The sequence below is a fragment of the Lissotriton helveticus genome, chromosome 7 (assembly GCF_964261635.1).
Source record: "Lissotriton helveticus chromosome 7, aLisHel1.1, whole genome shotgun sequence".
NCBI classification, from domain to species: domain Eukaryota; kingdom Metazoa; phylum Chordata; class Amphibia; order Caudata; family Salamandridae; genus Lissotriton; species Lissotriton helveticus.
The window spans coordinates 1089745737-1089767128 of NC_136068.1; the positions used below are offsets into that span (position 1 = coordinate 1089745737).

The window sequence follows — 21392 nt, forward strand, 5'->3', positions numbered from 1 at the left end:
TTGTACCTCATGATTGCACGGGAGGTGGGGTGGTTTTTGCACGCTCCCCCCCTGTTGGATTTTACTTGTTGAGTTTTCTTATTCTGGAGATTTATGGGGTGGGGTGCTGCTGGCGGGGGGCAAGGGGGACCGTGGGCCTGTTTGATTTTCCCTCCTCCACTTTCTTCTTTCCTTCTTTTAGGTACAGTTCTGGGGCGACAGGCACGCTGCTAGTGGGGATGGGCCGTAGCCATTGCAGAGGTGTAGGGTGGGGGAACGGGGAGGGGTTTATTATTTTATATTAGTTTAGTTCTATGGCCTTTTTTCTTCTTCCTTTCTTCTTTCACAAGAGACGGGTCGATTATCCTGTATCGATTTTCTTATTTGTCGGGTGTCTAATGTGGTCTTTAATATCCTGTATCATGGGTGGGCTAACTTTGTGGACTACTGTTTTGTCGGATTGCTGTTTGTTTTTCCCCTTTAAGTATGTATCGTTGCCACAATTGCATCCGTCGGTAAAATTGCTTTCTACGCATTGTGTACTTGCTCACCTATTGATGTATCGTGTTAGGTGTATGACACCCGATATATGTATATTCTCTTCTTTTTCTTCAATAAAAACCTTTAAAAAACCAACAACAAAAAAAAAACCCTTAAGGGGGTGATATGTTCGCGCAATACAAATATGAATTATTATTTGACTGCTGGACAAAAATGAACAAAACAGGCAAGAAAACAAAAACTCTATAATTATCGAAATGACAAATTCTCTTAATGGAAAGTCCCCATATTCACTTCCTCTGCCATCAGTCTGGCAGCATATTGCCTAAAGCACAGGACAAATATGTACAACAATTATTCGGCACAAATAAAAAATAAACTTAAAAAGGAATGGATAGCTCATGGGAACAACACCAAGTGGGTTATGGCCAAAAGAATCACCAGCCTACCCATTTTCTCACTGGTGGAAAGCCACAATCAATCCTCTCTGTCTCACCATCTCGTATGTGCAAGCGTCATTTCATTAAGTGGCAGCCGTATTTGGTTCGGGCTTGGGATTACAAGTCTGATCGTAACACAGCAGCTCTGTTGAGGGAGGGTTACATCATTCAGAAACCATAGTAACGGTATTCCTGCGCATCTGGGACCACTACTCAAAGGATAAGAGGGAAACCCTAGATTATCTCTCTAGTGCTGTTTGGAAGTTAGATTGTTATTAGGTTTTTTATGATGAGAACCGAGTTAAATTAAAAGTCATTGAGAAGTACAGAGTAGAAAACATTTGATTAATTTGGTGTTTTGATTGCCCTAAGACATTGGTTACGACTTTAATTAAAATAGATTTGCAGTCGTATGTTATTCCAGGGTCACAGACGGTGGCGGCTCCTCCACTAAGGCGGAAGGAGCATCGCCCCACAAGAATAATAAAATGATAATAATGTTATTATCATTTAATTTCTCACTATTGCCTGGTGCTGTAAATTTGCCGATGGGACTGTGCCGGCAGCAGAGCAAGTGGGGGCAGTAGAGAGCACATGCTAAACTGTGCACAACTGTTTGGCCCAACCGCCTTGGGCCAGCCAAACAGCCATGAGCACTTTGCATGTTCCCACCAGGCTGCGTTACACAGCCTGATGGGGAAAATGCCCAGGCTCCAAGTCCCCGTCTGAGCACCGAACCAAGGCGCCCAGACCAATCACAGTGCTAATGTAAGGCAGTATTGTGATTGATTAGGGGAGCCTGGGTGCTTTCTGTTCCTGCGTTGTGGACGAAGAGGACAGAAGAGAGCCGGCCGCCGGGTAGGTAAGTGCGTTTTTCTGTCTTTTTTCAACCCTTTCTTTTTTTACACCAATATATGATGTGCTTGAAAGATGCAAATTGTATGCAAGGAAACAAAAAACAGTGTAACCATAGACAAATATGTGGTTGCTCTTAAAGGCAATCTTTAACATAGCGAAGGGGGGCAAATAATCTAAAAATTTTGTGCATTTGGCACAATTAAAGCCACTATTAAAATGGTGCAAAAGAGAAACTGGTGTAAAGAAATTAAGAGGAGTTGTATGAAGAGAATGGTAGTTTAGAAAATTATACTAAAATGGAAAAGTATTATAGAAATTATAGTATTAATCATTTAGCCAACTATGGGCCATAACTTGCATCAGACAAAATGTGTAATAAATGCAAAATGAAAGGATATTTTTGTGGAAGGTGTAAGGAGTTGGGGTCTAAGAAGTATGCAATGAGAAAATTTAAAGTAAACGAGCGTCCAAAGGAAATTTGAAGTTGAACATGATAGGTCCGAAGCAACTTTGGAACGGTTTAATACATTGCCCTATTATTAGGGATCGCAAGAAAAAGAGGTTTTGGTGGACTCCTGTGTCTGTTATACAATTGTTTGCAAACTAAGAGGGGGACCCTATAACCGTGGCCAGGCTAAGAATAAAACAAAACAATGGTTTCCTCCGTGGAAGTGCAGGCCTCTCCTTTCTTGGCAATTCGAAGAAGGCTATCAACTGATTGCTTGTTATAGAAAAATAATTCCGTTTATTATGGACAACAATGGGATTATACTCAGAATATATACAAAGACATATATAGACACGTTGCATCAAAAGCTTCTCCAAGAAACAACGTAGTGATGGTTAATAATGAATAAAAGTGCACAAGTGCTATATACAATGCACATATACAAAGCTAGTCGCTGACATGAATGAAAAATTCAATTTCACAATACAAAATCAGACTATGTACGAAAGGTCCTGATTAAAGTCAGTCTTCTGGCATATTTGTCAATGTTTCCACCCCAAGGTACACCGGTCACATCTGGATTTCCTGAATTTGGCTAGCACCTCAAATAGAAGATTTCCTGATGCAATGGCTCTCCTATGTGCATGTTTAGACTTCTCAGAGAGAATTTTTGGAGCCTTTTGGGTAGTGCCCTATGATTAGTTCAAAGGAACTTACACAAAATTGAATGTACACTGGTAACCAGAGTAAACCAGTGTTATACCTTAAACCGCACTGAAAAGACAGAAGTTCTGATCTGTGGGCAGAACAATCTTTGGATCTCAATTTTGCCCTGAGATGAAAGTAAAAAACTTTGAGTTTTTGCTTTACCAGGAATGCTCTTGAAGTAAGCAGTGTCCGCATGCATCCACCAGAGGAAGCTTCTTCTTTTTGTACATAAACATGTGTGAGCACTAGTCGTATGAACAGGAGTAGCCTCCAGGTTAGACTCTACGAATATACAAGACTCTGGGCTTCCTCCTAAGACTTTACAGAAATGGTGGCCTTCGAGAATATGCCAGTGGGATTTGTGTTTAAGGTAAACAGGTTTGATCATGTGCCAAAAGCCTGCTGACAATATCATTGGGTTGCTGTTGCGCAGTGGATTGAATTTAGACTTTAGGCCTTGCTTATCGGACTTGATTATTAGACTTTTCACAGCCTTAGGTCCAAATGTATCTGTTCCACACTCCATCAACAAATCCCACTCTGTTCTTTGCAGTCTGGAGCACTTTTGCTGCGAATTATCAGATTGCGTAAGGTGAGTTCAACTGAGGGTTATGGCTTTTAATGTCCCGCCCTGCCCCCAAGTCTGCAATCGTCTGGCAGTTGCCATTTGGTAGGTTGGTAATCATAGCACTCTCAGTAAGGCCCTCAAGACTTACCTTGTTTTGTTAAATATTTATTTTCACTATTTTTAGGTCTCACCTACAGCCAGCTTTACCAGTTTCATTGTGAAAGCAGCCTTCAACACAGTCTGCCACCGCACATTAACCGCCAGACTCCACGACGCCGGCATTGAGGGAACAGTCCTAGACTGGATCCGCTCCTTCTTCACCTTCCGAAAACAAAGAATCAGACTCCCATCCTTCCTCTCCGAGCCCACAGAGATCAGTTGCGGAGTACCCCAAGGACCCTCGCTCAGCCCCACGCTCTTCAACTTCTACATGGCCCCCCTCGCTACCATTGTCAGAAAGCAAGTACTCAGCATAGTATCCCATGCCAACGACACCCAGCTCCTCCTCTCCCACACCAAGGAACCTGAAATCACCAGACACAGCTTCCAGGAAGGAATGAAAGAAGTTGCATCCTGGATGAGCAGCACCTGCCTGAAGCTCAACTCGGAGAAAACTGTAGTCCTCGTTCTCAGATCCACCCCTCCGCATGGGACAACACTTGGTGGCCCACCACACTCGGTAACACTCCCACGCCCAGGGACCACGCCCACAACCTCTGCATCACACTCAACTCCTCCCTCACCATGAACCGACCGATCAAAGCAGTCTCTTCCATGTGCTTCAATACCCTCCGCATGACCTTCAAATGGATCCCTCCCAAATCCAGAAAGTCCTTCACCAATGCACTCATAACCAGCAGACTGGACTACTAGAGCATCCTCTACACCGGGATCAACAAATCTCTACTCCGCAAACTCCAGACCATAAAGAACACAGCAGGCAGACTCGTCCTCGGCACCCCACAACAAGACCACATCACCCAGCACCTGCGTGATCTCCAATGGCTACCCGTCGAAAAGAGAGTGGCCTTCAAGCTGCTCACTCACACCTGCAAATCCCTCGACAACACTGGACCCCAATGCCTCAATAAAAGAAGCTCCTTCTATGCACCCAAGAGAAACCTCCGCTCCACCCACATTGCCCTGGCCGAACTCCCACGCATCTGCAGAGACAGAACGGGAGGAAGAGCCTTCTCCTACATCGCGGCCAAGACCTGGAACGAACTCCCCTTCAGCATCAGACAAACCCCCACACTGCAAGCATTCAAGAAAAGCCTCAAGACCTGGCGCTTCAGATGAGACTGAGCTGCACGTACCCCCTTCCGCACAGCGCCTCAAGACCCTCACAGGTGAGTAGTGCACTTCACAAATCCCGGATTGATTGATTGAAAGACCTCATGTGAACTATTTTAAAAACTTATGATGGACTTCAAGCCGGTTGAGATTTCCAGTAGTTGGCTTTATTGCCTCTCTTATTTCTTTACTTGTTATTTATAGGCTCTCTTTCCTCTTCTTGTGTTTGTCCCTCCCATGGAGCATAGCTTCTTTACCATGATTTTGACTGGCAGACCTGTACCATTCCACTGCTCACTTCTTTCTTCTTTTTTGTTAAGTGCTCGATGAGGGTGCATGAGTTTTGCAACTCTCTCTTGTGTTCTTCTCCCAACCATCAAATCCCACCCCGCACTGTGTTGCTTGCTCCCTCATTTGCGGCTCTCTTTCTCATATACTAACCTCCCATCAAGTTCTCCCAGCCACACTTTGCATTGCACTATTCTTTGTGTGCTGCTTTACTCTCCTTTATCCCTCTCATCTTTTCTTTTTTCAACTCCTCTGCCCACTCCCAGCTTCTTCTCCCCAGCACCTTTGTAACTCACCAACAACCCGTTGCAGTCCTTTTAGTATTTATATTTTTACATTTCTTTGAGGGCTAGGTAGCACCCATTTGCTATGTGGCTACTCCGCTTGTACAAACACTCTTTAACACAATTGAAGATGTCTTTTTTTTTGTCATGGTGCATTTCTTTTTGTGACAATGTGGCATGGCAAAAAGCATTTTACTGTTTGAAATGCTGTTCAGCATCGCAAAAAAGCACTGGCATTGTGCAGTCCTAACACAAAAGTGCCTATGGACAAAAACACCTACAGGTACTTTCAATAACTCACGCTAATGGCCTTCAGACTGGAAACATTTCTGATGAGACCTTGGCAGAATACGCAAAATAAGACCTAGATATCTGGGAACAGTACTCAAGAAGTAGACAGAAAGGGAGGCAAGTGTAGTTTCCAGAACTGTTTACAGAACCGGACACAATTTTATTGCAAGACTGGAGGCTCCTATTAGGCCTTCTAATATTGCTTTATTTGAATAGCAGTAGTCAAGATAAAAGAACAACTACAAATCCCTTGAAGCTAAGCAGTAGATAGCTGATGGAATAAAAAAAAAAGTTACATATACAAAAAAAAATGGCATGGCAGCTCAATGTAGAATACCTAACTTGACTGCTAACAATAATCTTTTCTTGCTCCTCGCTGTCAAGATAAGTATTATATTTTACTGCTTCATTTCTAAGTAACAGGTTATTAATATTTTATTGCCTTTGTAGTGTTTATTTTTTAAGTGAAGCTTTTTACGCTTGTGCTTCTCCCCTTTTTATAGCCCAGTCGGCATGTTGCCACATTCCCCACAAACGCCACTTTGCTCGCGCACTGAGCAACTTGGACTGTGTTCGCCATTTTGGTGGCGCAGTCGGAGTCACTTTGACGGTTTGGTTTGCTTGCCAGCTTTCTTCACTTCTACAGTGCTGCTCTCACCTGCTATCATTGCGGTTTGTGCAATATCGCTCCAGTGAAGCCCGCTATCCCTTTCCTCCATCAGACACTTTATGAGCTGGTCAGGAGAATGAGCATCACACATTTATTAATGATATTTTGAGTGACTTTATACAGTCTTCTGTGGAACAAGCTGTTGCAGCCTCAATGAATAAAGAGTGCATTGCTTCTAGGTTTGTCTCTCGATCAACAAACTAGGGCCAAGCTTAAGTCAGAATGCCCAAGTCCATCTCTTTCCTCTAAAATCTTCCTTACTCCTACCATAGACCCTTCTATGATCACGTTTCTTCAAAATTAGGCATGGATCCATGCAAACGCGTCGACAAAGCATGGTCCAAGTGATAGGACAAATTGTTAAACATATTTGGCCCTCAAGCCAGCATTTTTGATTTGGCGGAGTCAACCAGAAATAATAATTCTGCTATAGATCCAGAAGTTTTATTCTCTGGGTGCAAAGAGCCTTCTGCTTGTTAGGCAATGCAATTCGGCCATAACTCATGAGCACAGAAAAGGCCTTCTGCTGAAATTGGATCCAAAACTGGTTAACCTTGCTGCCACAGACCCTGGAATTAAAGCAGAAGGACTCCTCTTTGGAGATTGCTTTATCAAGGACGGAGTAAATACGTGCCTACGCTTTCTTCTCTTGAAAAAGGCCAGCAATCTCCAAGTAAGTTTTTTCACAAAGTGTTTTTGCCAGGGCCTGAAGCAACAGGAGTCGATTTACCAATCGTAACTACCAACATCAAGGATCCACAGGCTCTTACAACACCACACCTCAGGAATACAGACCACAATTTGATCCACAAAGAGGCTGAGGCTTCTGCAGCTGAGGCTTCTGCTGAGGCTTCTGCAGCTGAGGCTGTTGATTGTGAGCTGTACAAATACAGCTCACAATCAAGTAAGTCTTTCTTTTGGGCTTCTCTCTGTAGGAGGCAGTCTTCATCTATTCCTTTCAAAATGGCAGTCCATAACTTCCGATGCCTGGGTTCAAAACCCTTTCCAAGGTTAAACAATGGAACTTTACTCACGTCCTTTTGAAATAGTGTTTCTTCCTACAAAATTTTACACAGAAATGTCCAACCTTATTTCCTTTAAAATGGAACATCTTCTCACCAAACAAGCAATTCAGATAACTTCTCCCAACCCCTCGGAATATGTGTTGTCTCTTTTTGGTTCAAAAGAAAAACAAACATAATAGACCGGTGATCAATCTCAAGCATTTCAACCAATGTGTAGTTTATTGTCACTTCAAAATGGAAACTGTTGTCCATCTCAGGGTCTCCTTGAAGTAACACAACTGGATGGTCCACCTGGACTTTCGGGATGCTGATCTAACCATTTCCATTCTCCCAGATCACAGAAGGTTCCTCCAATTAAAGAGGCAGGGGCAGACCTATCATTTTCGCTCTCTTCAGCCCCATGATGTTTGACCAAACTGATTAAACCAGCTGTAGCATTCCTCAGAGCTCAACGTATCAGGTTGATAATATACTTAGACAACATTCTCCTAATGAGTCAATCCATTCTATCTCTACAGTCACAATTTCAAACTACCTAGGTGTTTTGATCACAGTGGCATAGGAAGAGGAGAGTTGGTGGTCCAGGCCGCATACGTTTTGGGAGTGGCAGCCCTCCCTCTTACCTACAGTTGTCGCAGGGCAGCAAAGGCAGGAATCGCCAGCACAACCCCCTTACATATGGCCACAGTGGACGGCAAGAGCAGGAACCGCCCCGTCTAGCTACGCCACTGTTTGATCAATACAGAAAAGTCCATGCTAATCCCATCAAAACAAATAAGAAAAATTGGGTTTCTAATAGATTATTCATCAGCCACCCTACATCTTCCTTCGACAAAAATAAAGACCATAAAATCAGAAATGATTTAAACTCACCAAAAGTCTGTCATCTCTCTCAGATCCCTAGCAAGGATTGTGGATCTTCTCTCTTCATCTATTCAAGTAATATTTCCATGCCCTCTACATTATCGCGCCCTGCAAAGACTAAACGATCCGTCATTTGCGCAGGTCTCTACCATATACAGACTCAGTAAATCTAGATGTGGAATCTCAACGGGAACTTCAATTGTGGCTAGAATTTTTAGATGCCTGGAACGGCAGATCAATCTTTCAATCAGCCAAAGATCTTGTATTAGAATTAGTTGCAAGCCGGACAGGTTGGGGTGCAGTTGTGGACTAATCTTGACCGGAGGTATATGGTCATGACAGGAGTCCAGATTGCACCAATTATTTTGAGATGCTTGCAGGCTCCTTTGCAATCAAAAGCCTCACAAAAGACAGGATGTGTTGCTCCATCCTTATTCACATTGGTAACATATCTGCTGTCAGGTACATCAATCATTTAGGAGGAACAAAATCCAAGCCTTTGGCATAACTTGCTAAAAGTTTCTGGGAAATCTGTCTACTAAACAAAATCTTTCTACACATCCAATAGATACCAGGAGCCTTAAATTCAAAAGCAGACTGGCACTCTTATGACCTCAGGAATTCAAGCGACTGGAAGCTTCATCCCATATCTTCAATTCTTTTCTTCAGAAGCGGGCTCCTTTCCTCATGGACCTTTTCGCCACCAGACTCAATCATCAACTTCCTCTATTCTTCAGTTGGAGTCCAGATCCCTGGGCATGGGCATCAGATGCCTCCTTACAGGACTGGTCCCAGCTGGTGCATTACTCCTTTCATCATGATAAAACAGAGTATGGTCTCAGGTCAGACGTCAAAAGGCAACTCTTGTCCTAGTGGTTCCCATTTGGCAAGCTCAAGTCTAATTTCCTAATCTTTTGGAACTGACCATGGATTTCCCCGTCCTTCTCCCATCCTTTCCATTCCATTCCTCCTTCAGGTAACCCGCACAATCTAGTTTTAGACAATTCCCTGGTTTTGTCAGCATGAAAGGTAATTGGTCATCTGAACCTTCACCTTTCATTTTGCCAGAAGCTACAAAATATATCGACAAATCCTGGGCTCCAAGAACAAGTAAGGCTGGTCTCTTTGGTCAATCTTGGTCTCTTTGGTCAAGCTGGTATATGGCAAAAACATCAATTCCCTTTCAGCATGTATAGTGTACATTGTTTATTTTCTCGCAGTCGAAGACAGTAGTGTAAATCATACCATAAACCTTTACATAATCGGCCTTTTCTATCAACCATCCTTACATCATTGGAAACCAGTTGGTGAACATCCGTTTGTTTGTCATATATTAAAGGGAGTCAAATTTTTTTAACCCTCCTACTCCAAAATACAGCACAATAAGGGATGTAAATGTTGTTTTAAATTTGATTCGGCCATGGCCATATAATGATGCACTATCTCTGAAAATTGTATTAGTTAAACTTATATTGTTGTGCCTTATTTCCATTAAACGTCTATCAGATGTTAGAGTTTAGATTTGTCTTCCCACCAATTTACTACTACAAGTGTTCTCTTTACCATTCATAAACATACAAAGACTAATTTAAACCTCAGTATTCTATCTATATTTTCCTCATTATCCCAACCTTTGTGTGGCACAATGCCTCAACTTCTATGAACACAATACACTTGATCTCAGAACTAACTCCGATACCCAGCTCCTCTTCAGGAAACCCCACAAACCTGTTTCTTGCCCTACCACTGGGTTATCTCCCTTGTGGGTATGGATACTTCCTCTTTGGTGCCCATTCAGCCCGAGGAGCCATGGCTTCCAAAGCTTTTTGGAATGGCTCTCATCTGGAAGATATGCTGAGATCAGCCGATTAGTCTAATGATTCTGTTTTTTGCACTTTCTGTTGTAAACCTGCTGAAACTGCTTCTACTATAGTGATAAATATGCTTTAACTGCATGCGCGCTAGCGGTTTTCCCGCTGCGTTTAAAAAAAAACGTGTTACATTCAGCTCGTCATGAGCGTACGAGAGTCGTCACTCATGACGAGCTGAGCTCGTCATGAGCACAGAAGGGGTTAAAGAAGCATAATGGGAGCACCCGGTCTTGCCATAAAATGTAGATTTTGCTAGTAACTTATAAAGGAAAATCTTAATTTTCCTAACGACACGGAGTATTTTCCCACCTCCACATGCTCTCAATTTGTTCTCGGTTTTCCTCCCCAACAGCCACTTCAGCTCAACAACCTACTTCTACATAAAGCTCCAGCATCTCTTCATGGATTTGCCAAGTGCTCATCTTCAACTCCAGTCACACCTGGATGTTTGGATTTTCATCCTGCTCTCTCTTGACGACACCTGCCTTTCGGACTTTTGCAAAGAGGTGTTTGCTCTTTCTTTAGTCATTTCAATTGTGGTTTCTATTTTACCTTTAACATTTATCGCTGCCCTCTCACAAGAAAAGAGGTCTGTTCACAGTCAAGTTAGGTACTATACACAGAGCTGCCATTCCATTGGTTTTTAGGTCGAGCCTAGAGGCAGTACGCATGCGCTGCTCGCTCTGCAAGGCTTCTGTAGTAGAGTATGGGAGAGAAGCCACCCCTCCCATATTTTTAATTGGCTTGTGTCATTGTCTTTCATAAATGCTGCCTTCGAATTCATTAATAGGCTTGTTAGTCCCTCCTTAGTATGGCCTTGTCTTCATTTATACCCTTCCATGATGACTGACCCTTTTACTTCGGTTGTTACATTGGACCTGGTATTTAGTCTGTAAGCACTATTTACTTTATTGAGTTTCTCTTACTGCAGGCCGGACATGCACTGCTTCAGCTGAAACCACTAGTGTTTAAGCAGCACGGCCGACCCCATAACAAGGGCGTCTGCTTTCAATCACTTTAACCCGGCATTATCGTGTGTCTGTTTCACACCCCCTAGTAAAATGGATTGAGAAATGATTAGCAAAAGTCATGTGAATGCTAGGTTGCACATAATCCTGTGCTAAGGGGCTAAAGAAGACAACAGCACATCTGTGTTACAGGTCATCTGTACTAAAGCCTGCTTCATTAACACCACCACCACCAATACAGCCACCCCGAATGCCACCACCACCGCAAATACCACCACCAGTAATACCATCACCTCACCCCCAATACCACCAATACCACCACCACCAATACCACCACCAATACCAACACCACCAATACCACCACCATCAATACCACCACCGCTAATACCACCACCGCTAGTACCACCAACGCCAGTACCACCAACGCCAGTACCACCAACGCCAGTACCACCAATACACCTCCACTACCAATACTCCCACCACCATCACTGCCGCCAATAGCACAGCCACCAATACCACCTCCACCACCGATACCACCACACCCATCAATACCACCACCTTCTATACCACCAACAAACCAATACCACTACCAATACCACCACTACCACCACCAATACCACTGCCACCAATACCACAGCCACCACCAGCAATACCACCTCCACCACCAGCAATAACACCACCAGCAATACCACCAATAATCCAATGCCACCAACAATCCAATACCACCAACAATCCAATACCACCAACAATCCAATACCACTACCAATACCACCACCATCACCAACCACCAATAGCACCACTATTTCCAATACCACCACTATCTCCAATACCACCACCACCAATACTGCCACCACCAATACTGCCACCAATGCCGCCATCACCAATACCACCACCAATACCACCAATACCGCCACCACCAATACCACCAGCAATCCAATACCACCATCAATCCAATACCACCAACAATCTAACATCTTTAGTCAGTTTTAGATTGACTGCGGATATTCAATTAAAGCAAGATTAGCAGGCAAAAATACTCGCTGTGGTGTCTGTAATAAAATCAAGACGTTACTTAAAGAATTACTCCGAAAATCTACATTATACGCAGGAGTGCCGAGCATATTGCTAAACATGCAACTTTGAGAACTGCGCACAATACTCCAGGTGTGGAGACAATACTGCTCACAGTGGCTCTAAAACCTGGCTACACGTGATGATCCTCATCCATGACGGTTTGGTTAGAACACAACCGTATATTTTCTGCTGGCTAAACCGCTCCATGTGCACCACAATACTCCTCTTGCTCCGGTTGTCTGGGTGTTTTCCCAAGCTGAGATCGTCCGATTTTGTAAGAACCCTCGCCAGTCCTCCCATCATGCACTGCTTGTCAGGACGTCTGTCCCAAGTGCAGGGCTGTGCATCTGTCTGCTTCGACTTTCTTAGCTGCACCATCTTCTGAGCAATTTGTACTAATTAGTACAAACAAATTCCTCGCCTCGTTTTTAAATTGAACTACAACATAAACACGAACAGCCATCCTCTGGGTCAGAGCACCACTCCACCCCCATGATGACATGCTCTTCCCAGATAAATAGTTCCCACTAGGCCTGCAAATCCCAGAGCTCAGGGGAACTGCGCACACAACGCTGTCTAGGGAAACAATCGGCATCAAGTACCGGAGTCCAAGAAGCTTCTTCAGGGCAGTGAGGTAGCGGCTCGGGAGGAGGAACGCACATGTGAAGCTTTGTTTATAAGCCTGAGAAACAGAGGCGTCGGTTGCCATGAGATACAAACTGCAAGCACTGTGCACCATACATTGAGCAAGAGAGCAGGCAGTGTGACAGTACACATACTTGGAGGCTGGTGTGAAAGAGCAGCAGCAATAAACACATAAAAGAACAGATAGATTGTATCGTCCATCAGCCTGACAGAAAAAGAGTAGAACATGTTTATCAGGCTAGTAGATCAAAAGTGGATTTTTTTTTAATATTTTTTTTTATTGGGCCCCCTATATAAACGCAGGATTTTGCAAGGGTTGCCCAAAGCAGTTGAGCAGCTGTGAACCAGCAATTCAACCATTGAGGACGAAATTACTGGCTCTCGACACAACCGTCTACAGCTTCCCAGGGAAAGAAACATTGTTAATAACATACAGACATGGATTTCCCTCTTAGATGGGACCATGTTTCCACTTGGAGGCACAAAAGCATCTGTCCAACTAACAATTCTGTTCTCTAGCTCAGGAAAGCATTGGCTGACACTTCCTATGAATAATGGACTGTTGGTACCCAACTGCAATGGCCATATGGGAACTTCCCAGACCTTTTGATACTGTGGACAAACCTGTTCAGTCAGACTGCATCAGTCTTGGTCTGCGGGCAAGGCCTTCGACTGGTTCAAAGTGTTCTAGAGAGGAGGAGCTTCAGATGGTGGGAATTGGGTTTCAAACACCTCTGGCACCAACAATGTGCTGGTTTAAACAGATCACACCATCACCGGTGACACCCATCATATATTTAGCCTGTCTCCTACAAGTATGACAAGATATTTGAGTGAACCCACTGTCCTAGCAGACGATACTCAACTGCAGTTGACAGAATCTCTAGAACACGCCTCCTTTAACCTCCCCGAGGTCTCCATCTGATCTCATGTGATGTAAACCAGCTTTTAATGTCTGATCTTGCTTGGTCACTTGCCATAAAATTTTATGTCATGGATTATTAGTGTGAATTGCTGCATGCTTCAACGCTGCCAGAGGCATCTGGTAGATAGTAGAAGCAGATCTGTTAGTAGCTTGCTCCAGGTGTGGTCCTGAGATTTCTTGTGCCCTATGGCAATACTTAAACTGGAAAAATGCCATATCCCTCGTGGCTAGCTGATGTCTTGCTCTCTCCCCACAATGGGAAGATACCCTTCATTCTTCAAGGGCTACAATCTCATTGGACGGTCAAAATAGGTTACAACAGAATACCACTGGAACCAAGATCATCCTGCTAAGTTGAATAGGAGGCCCTTTTCTAGCTAACAGAACTATCTATGCCTCCCTGGGCAAGGACAGCACAAGCAACAGACTACAAAGGCATGTATTTGGTTGTCACAGACAGTAGACTGTGGTAGATCCTTGCCCCACAAACCTTCACGGTGTGTGGATAGAGCACCTGGCAATGCTCTTTGTTGAGCAGGACTGTTATTTACCCCCCCCCCCCAGCACTGGGTTATCACGTTATGTAACTCCCATGTGTCACACAATCATCACTATGTACCAGGCTGTGGGATACCGAGCTAGAAGGCATGCATCACTGTTTATCCAGCTGCTGTACACATGGCCTGCATACTTCACTCTTTATCCAGTTGCCCGACACAAAATTTAGATTCTCTGCTATTTATCAGCCTGGGCGGCTTGCATTATGCATTAAACCCTTTAATGCTACTCCACTACAACACCATGTAAAGACAATAGAGAATAAAATAGAATGTCCACCAAGTTATACGGCTGCCGGACAAACAGCTCGGATTCTCCGATCTTTATTCGGCTTTGGGGGTATAGAAACACATTCATTTTTCGTCTGGCTACTCAAAACGAAGTTGGATTTTTTTTCTTTCTGTCGGCTCTACGAGAATGTGAAGGTTTGTTTATAATGCTAATGAAACTTTCTTATAAACAAAAACAATCCACACGTAAGTGCCTAACACACACACGCCCACCTACACACTCTTCTTACCTCACTTGTCAAGGGATGCCTCGGAAAAATGCAGAAATATAATCTCCGGGGGAGGCAGGCTTCCTGCTCGGCACCTCTCTTGCTACATTCGAAAAGGCCGCCAGTGAAACTCCCAGCATCCAGAGGAAGGGGTCAGAGTGCCATGGGGTCTGCGGGGTCACTGCCGAGGCAGCATTCAGCAGACAAGTCTGTAAATCCAGAAAGAAAAGGCTCCCAGAACTCCACAAAAGGAGCGCCAACAATAAGATCCTCCTGAGAACGTCTGTGTGCTCCAGTCAGAAATCCAGTGGTTACAACTGTAAATCCAAATCAGTGAGTTTTTAACTGTAGTACAAAAGCCATGTCCCGCCGAGAAAGCGTATCCCAATTCAAGTTTCGCTGCCTGTAAAACAAAAAATACGTTAAAAAGACAGCCTTTCTTTAAACTTGGGTCCGAGTAGACGAGTGCCTGGGATGGAGCTAAGACACGGGTCTCCTCGTGACGGGCAAGGCACCAGGGTCCTCCTCGCACAGAAGTTGCACTGTAGGACGCTCGGTTTACCCCATTGGCGCTACTTTTAGGTCGCATCCCTCAACCGCTTTCCCTCTCCAGTCTTTTCCCTGCACCCCTCAATTTCTTTCTCCTGCACCCCTCAGAAGAAACGGGGGGCTCCTAACTGCGTGCGCCTTCTCCACACCTCATCCATTCTTCTGGCAGCCGGCCCGATAACCTGCAACAGGCCATCATAAAGCTCACTGAAGCCCGTGACAGTCCTATAGAAACATCTTACATTCATACAGTCAGCTCCATGCACTGAAAGCTCTTGGGTAGTATCAATAATAACTCCGTGTTATATATCGCCCAAGTATTGCAGTTTTGGGCATCTCCATGTGACGTAAATGCCTGCTATTTATTGCCAAATTGAAAGGCATCCCCTGTGAAGCTCTCGGTACCACCGAAACAGTGATCTGCACACCCCTGAAGGGTCGCTGCACCAGTCAACACTTCGCCTCCCAGTGACATCACTCTAGCACCCACTGGGAGGCTTCTGCTCCCCCTCGCACCCATCTAGTCCCCTCTGCATCTATTGCCACTCATCTGTTGCCCCCGCAAAACCTTGAATTCCTCTGTACTCGTCAAGTGCTACGGGCAGCCATCTGCTCCCTTCCAGAGCCCCTGAACCGCTTGGCAGCGCGTTGCACTCCTTTAGCCGGCCGCTGCACCCCTCTTAACAGTTACAGATCACGCAGTGGCGCTTTTCGCTTACCTCTGCAGCTCCCGCACCTCTCTCCTGCGTGGCAGTTTTTTTATTCTCCCTCACCTTCGTTAAAACTGACAATGAAGCAGACACAGATACTTTGTAGCAACCAACACAGAGCGCCCTGACAACCAGATCCCGCCCCTTCCACACACGTAATTGGCTAGAGGCGCTGCCTGTTTAGTACAGTTTAGAACATGATTCGGTGAATCTGGCTTTCCATCCGAGGAGTGTGGGCGGGTTTAAAGAAGAGCGGTTGAGGAAGCAGAAAGGCGGGACTAGCATTCCCAGCTCACTGTTTTGTCTGCAGGAGAACGGCTGGGGGAGGAACATGTGCGAAAGGAGGAGGGCAGGGGAGAAAGAGGCACAAGAAGAACTACTGAAAAAAAGAACACACGTGGTGGGGGAAATGTGAGGAGAAGATAGAGGAATGGATAAAAAGCGCTGAGATAAGGAGATGTGCCAGAAAGATAGATGAAGAGGAGAAAAAGAGTGGGCAAAAAAAACAAGCATTGGCAAAGTCTATAAGACCCATCGGCTTTGCTAATGTCAATTTTTTCTTTATAGCCATTTATGTTGAATTATTTTTCTTGAATAGCGATACCAAAAGACAGAACATTATCTGATGAAATACATACATCAAAAAATATTGCAATTTTAAGAGATATACTTCTGTAATAAAAATATTGTTTTGTTATTTTATACAAAAAGAAAAACGAATTTGAGGGAAAAAAGAGTAAGGGGAGGAGCAAAACAGAATGAGAAGGAGAAAAGAAGTGGGAGAAGTAACAGAAGAGAAGAAATGTACTGATGAGTGCGCGGAATGAAAGACAGTAAAAGGTAACCATACAATTCAGATTTATTTAGTTATTTTTTTTAATATTTTTATTGTATTTTCATTTACATGGAACATACATATAAAGACATGCAACACATTTGGCTGTTAGTCTCTTGTTCTTTCTTTGGCACATAAAACATGTCATGAGCATTTTGTTTGTAGCTGTTGGGTTGTTGGTTACAATACCATCTTGGCTAAGCGTTACCGTTACCGTGACGGCTTTGCGATGGGCCTGAATTTCTTGGTTCTGTGCTTGTTCTTAAACATATAACATAAAACATATAACATATAGTTGTTGTCGGCGGGTTGGAGATCGGCGCATGGTACCGCGCCTTGTTCTCGGTGCATGTGCATGTGGTCTCTATGGTGGCCTGAACGGGTCTAGGGCGATATCTAGTGATGACCACATCTCTCTGTTGGGTTTCTTCCACGGTGTGTATGAGCTATGCTGTCTGCTCCCCTTAAGAATGTTACCCAGTTTAGCCACTCCTTGAATGTGGCCTTGGAGGTGTCTTTCCAATTGGCTAGTACTATTTTTGTGACACTCGTTAGGAGGAAGTCTAAAAGGTTTCTATCTTGTTCTGTGTTGAGTGCAGAACTCTTTCTTTAGGGTGCAGTTTAGTGTCTGGTTTGTGAAGTCGAACACTTTATCCCAGAACTTTTTGACCTTGCTGCACTTGGAAGATTAGATGCGCTACGTCCCCTGTTGTGTTGTTGCAGTTCCAACATAGGCTATTCTCTCTTAGGGCTAGTTTCGCAAGTCTTGCAGGGGCCCAGTGTGCCTGGTGCAGTAGCCAGAATTTTGTTTGTGCTAGTGCTGGAGATATTATGTTCTTCGTAGGGGATGACCACATGGTGGCTGTTTCTTGCTCTGTTAAGTTCCTGCCTATCTGGGTTTCCCAGTACTGTTTGTTTTTTTCGTTGAGTTTCGAGGTGTTTGGGCGGAGGAGTTTATACAGGTGTGATACATGGTGGCCTGTCTTGTTTAGATTTTCCATACATTGGAATATTGATAGGGGGTCAGGCTATTTATGTTTGCTTTTGTGATCGCTGTTTTGATGGCCAGGAAGTTGTATAGCTCCACTTCTGGGAGGTTGAACCTACTCTTTATGGTGTTGAAGGTGAGCGGTATGCTTTTCTCCTCTAGGTGTGCCGGGTGTGAGAGGCCTAGTGTCTTCCACGTTCTTATGTCTTGGGGTTTACCTCTGTATTTTATCTTGGGATTTGCCCAGAGAGCTTCCATTTCGAGTTTTTGAGGCTTACCTCTAGTTTCTGATCTACCTTAAGGAGGGCCGTTTTTGTTATTTTGAAAAAAAATAGGTTCCTTTTTAGCGACTGTTTATTGGCAGTTAGGAGAGTTAGGGGCTCTGAGTTGTTGAGGATGGCTTTCTCTAGGGATAGCCAGGTAGGTGTGTATTTCTGGTTTTGTATTACCCATGCAGCCCCTGCCTGGCCATGCAGGCTGTTTGAAATGCCCTTAGGTCTGCAACGTTGAGGCCTCCTAGTTCTCTTCTTAATCTTAGTTTTTGTAGGGCTAGTCTGGGTTTTTTGTCCCTCCAAATGATTTTTTTCAGTGCCTGGTCTATTTTCTTATGGAAGGCATCTGTTAGTGCTAGAGGGAGCATACTGGCTAGGTAGTTTACTATTGGCGTGACCATCATTTTGACTGTCTCTACTCTTCCCCACCAGGTGATAAATTTGGGCGACCAGTTCTCCAACAGGCCATTTATCTTTTTCAGTGTGCTCTCCTCGTTTTGCTCCAGAGTGATTCCTAAGTTCCTCCCGAAATTGATTCCTAGGTATTTAATCGTTTGCGTTTGCCATACCAGCCCTGAGTCTCCTAGACTTCATGGTCATGCACTCTGATTTGTCTCTATTTATTTTTTACCCGGAGTGGGAGGCATATGTGTCAATGGTACTCATGAGAGCTGGTATGGATTCTGTTGGATCTTCTGTAATGATCAACAGGTCGTCAGAGTAGGCCGCTATCTTGGCCGTTGTTTTGTTGATGGAAATGCCTGCTATATTCTTGTTGGTGAGGATGTCCTTGATTAGTGGTTCTAGGGCAAGTAGGAACAGCAGTGGGGATAATGGGCAGCCTTGTCTGGTCCCTCTTTGTAGATCGAATGGGGCTGAGGTAGTGCCATTAATGGCAATCTGCGCTTTTGGGTTTTTGTACAGGGCCATGACCTTCTTGGCGAACGTCTCACCTAGATCGTATGCCTGTAGGCACTCTCCTAGGAAGTGCCAGGACTCCCTGTCAAAGGCTTTTTCTGCGTCCAGCGTGATTGTGACTGCTGGAGAGTGTGAGTTTGAGCAGTGTTCTATGACTTGGCAGAGGAGTCTGGTATTGTCGCTGGACATTCGGCCTTTCATTTACCCTACTTGTGTGTTGCCTATTAGCTGAGGGAGCACCCTGCTGAGCCTTGTTGCTAATATTTTGGCATATATTTTGCAGTCTAGGTTGATGAGTGATATTGGACGGTAGTTTTTTGGCCATTGTGGGTCTTTACCCTCCTTTGGAATGACTATGATGTTGACTTGTGACATTGTTGCAGTTACTTCCCCAAGACGTCTGCAATGGTTGAATGCTTTCGCTAGGGTCGGTACAATTTGTTCTTGGAAGGATTTGTAGAATGGTGCTGTGTATCCATCTGGTCCTGGGGCCTTATTATCTTTTAGAGACTTAATGGCTATCTTGATCTCCAGGGTTTTGAAGTCTTGGCCTAGTGCCTTCGCTTCTTCTGCCGTTATTTTTGGTAGTTTTAGGTTCTCTAGGTAGGATTTAGTTCCTTTTATGTCTAGCCCCTCATCTTTGTTGTAGAGTTCCTTATAGAATTCCTTGAAGGTGTGTACAATCTCTCTGTGTCGGGTTTGTGTTTTGTTTGCGGTGTCTGTGATTGATGTGATGCTGTGCTGTCTTTGTTTGCGTTTGAGGTGTGATGCCAGTGATTTCCCTGCTTTGTTCGCTTCACAGAGGTTGATCTCTTTGTATTTTCTTATCCATAGACCTGCGCGTTCACTAAGTATTCTATTGAATTCGTATTTCTTTTTTGTGAGTTACGTTAGTGTGTTTTGATTTGTGGTGTCCCCAATGTGTTGTGTCTCTAGACTTTTGCTGTCTTTTTCTAGCTGCGCTAGCTGAGCTCTCGCCTCCCTGTCTCTTCTCGCCTTTATTTCTATCAGTACCCCTCTGATAGTTGCTTTGAGTGCCTCCCACACTGTGCTGGGGTTTGTGTCTTGGGTTTTGTTGTCTAAGATGTATTCTGCGATGGTTTTCTGGATTTTGACTCTGTCTTCTTGTTTGGCTAGGGTTGTAGGGTTGAGTCGCCATCTGCGAATTAGCTGTTCGTTATGTCTCCCCACCAGGTGTAGGCTGATGCATGCATGGTCTGATATTGTTCTGGCCGCAATGTCTGTGTGTTCGGTTAGGTGTTCATGAGTGCCTGATATGAGGATGTAGTCTATTTAGCGGTAGTAGTTGTGTGGGTGCGAGTAGAAGGTGTAATCTCTGGTATCGGGGTGTTGCAGCCGCCATGGGTCAGCTAGGTCCAGTTTGTTGCATAGGTTCATTAGTGTCTTGTGAGACGTTGGAGTGCGTGTCTTAGATTTAGCCTGTCTGTCTAGTGTCTGGTCTAACGCCATTTTGAAGTCTCCCGCCACTACCATCATGTTGTGTGAGGGGCTGGATTCTAGATCTTTAGTTACTCTCTCCCAGAATGAAGTGTTGTCTGTGTTGGGCGCATATATGTTTGCTACTAGTATTGTCTCTTCTCTTCTTTTCAGGTGCGTGATCAGTAGTCTACCGTCCCCGTCTTGCTGCACGCTCTCGATAGTTATGTTAGATCTGCTACTGATCAGGGTTATGACTCCTCTTTTTTTCCCTACCGCGGGTGATCAAGCAACCTGGCTGATCCACCTGGCTCTGATTTTGTCTGCCTCTTCTATGGATAGTTTTGTTTCTTGTAACAGGATAATGTCCCCCTTTGTTTTGGCTAAGTAGTCTAGGGTTTTCTTTCTCTTAATTGGGTGGTTGAGTCCTTTGACGTTGAGTGAGATGATCTTGAGGTCTGTTAGTAATGTACTGCTACCCGTTTGTGTCATTGTTGGGAGTGCTTGGGGCTAAGTACGATTTGGCCGCGGTTGGCCCTTCTACCCTTACCCTGCTCCCGTCATTAGGGATTTGTTGCACCGATGCCGAGGACCATCTGTATTGAGTGCTGGCTACTGCGCTAACGGAGACATGGACAAGACGAACGCCACATACTTGACACACTTGACGTACATGACATACTGGACGAACTACTCTACTACCTGCTGCTGCTCCCCCCCTCCCCTCCCTTTATCCAGTGCTTCTTCGTGCTGTGGGCATGCGACAGCAAGATCCCTCTCCTCCCGCCCTGACCCCGGGAAAGTGAGCCTTTTAACTTTTCTCGAACTGGGTTACATAATGATGTAAAGGATATATAAAGGATGTATAGGTAAAACCATGTTAGTCTCTGAGGTAGATTGTCGTGCTGTTTATATAGTCTCTGTAT

General features: G+C 44.5%; 1 protein-coding gene across 2 annotated transcripts in view; it reads right to left on the reverse strand.

Moving 5' to 3' along the window:
- The window catches only part of CEP131 (centrosomal protein 131), a 441974-nt gene extending 425814 nt beyond the window's left edge, over positions 1-16160 (reverse strand). Inside the window, exons 1-2 of one of the 2 annotated variants that reach the window (XM_078654173.1) lie at positions 16026-16160; positions 14779-15160 (exon numbers count right to left, since the gene is read on the reverse strand). The gene's annotated coding sequence lies outside the window, so the exon portion shown is untranslated. The remainder of the gene's footprint in view (positions 1-14778; positions 15161-16025) is intronic. The other variant, XM_078654174.1, reaches the window with a different exon arrangement.
- Positions 16161-21392: the final 5232 nt, after the last annotated feature.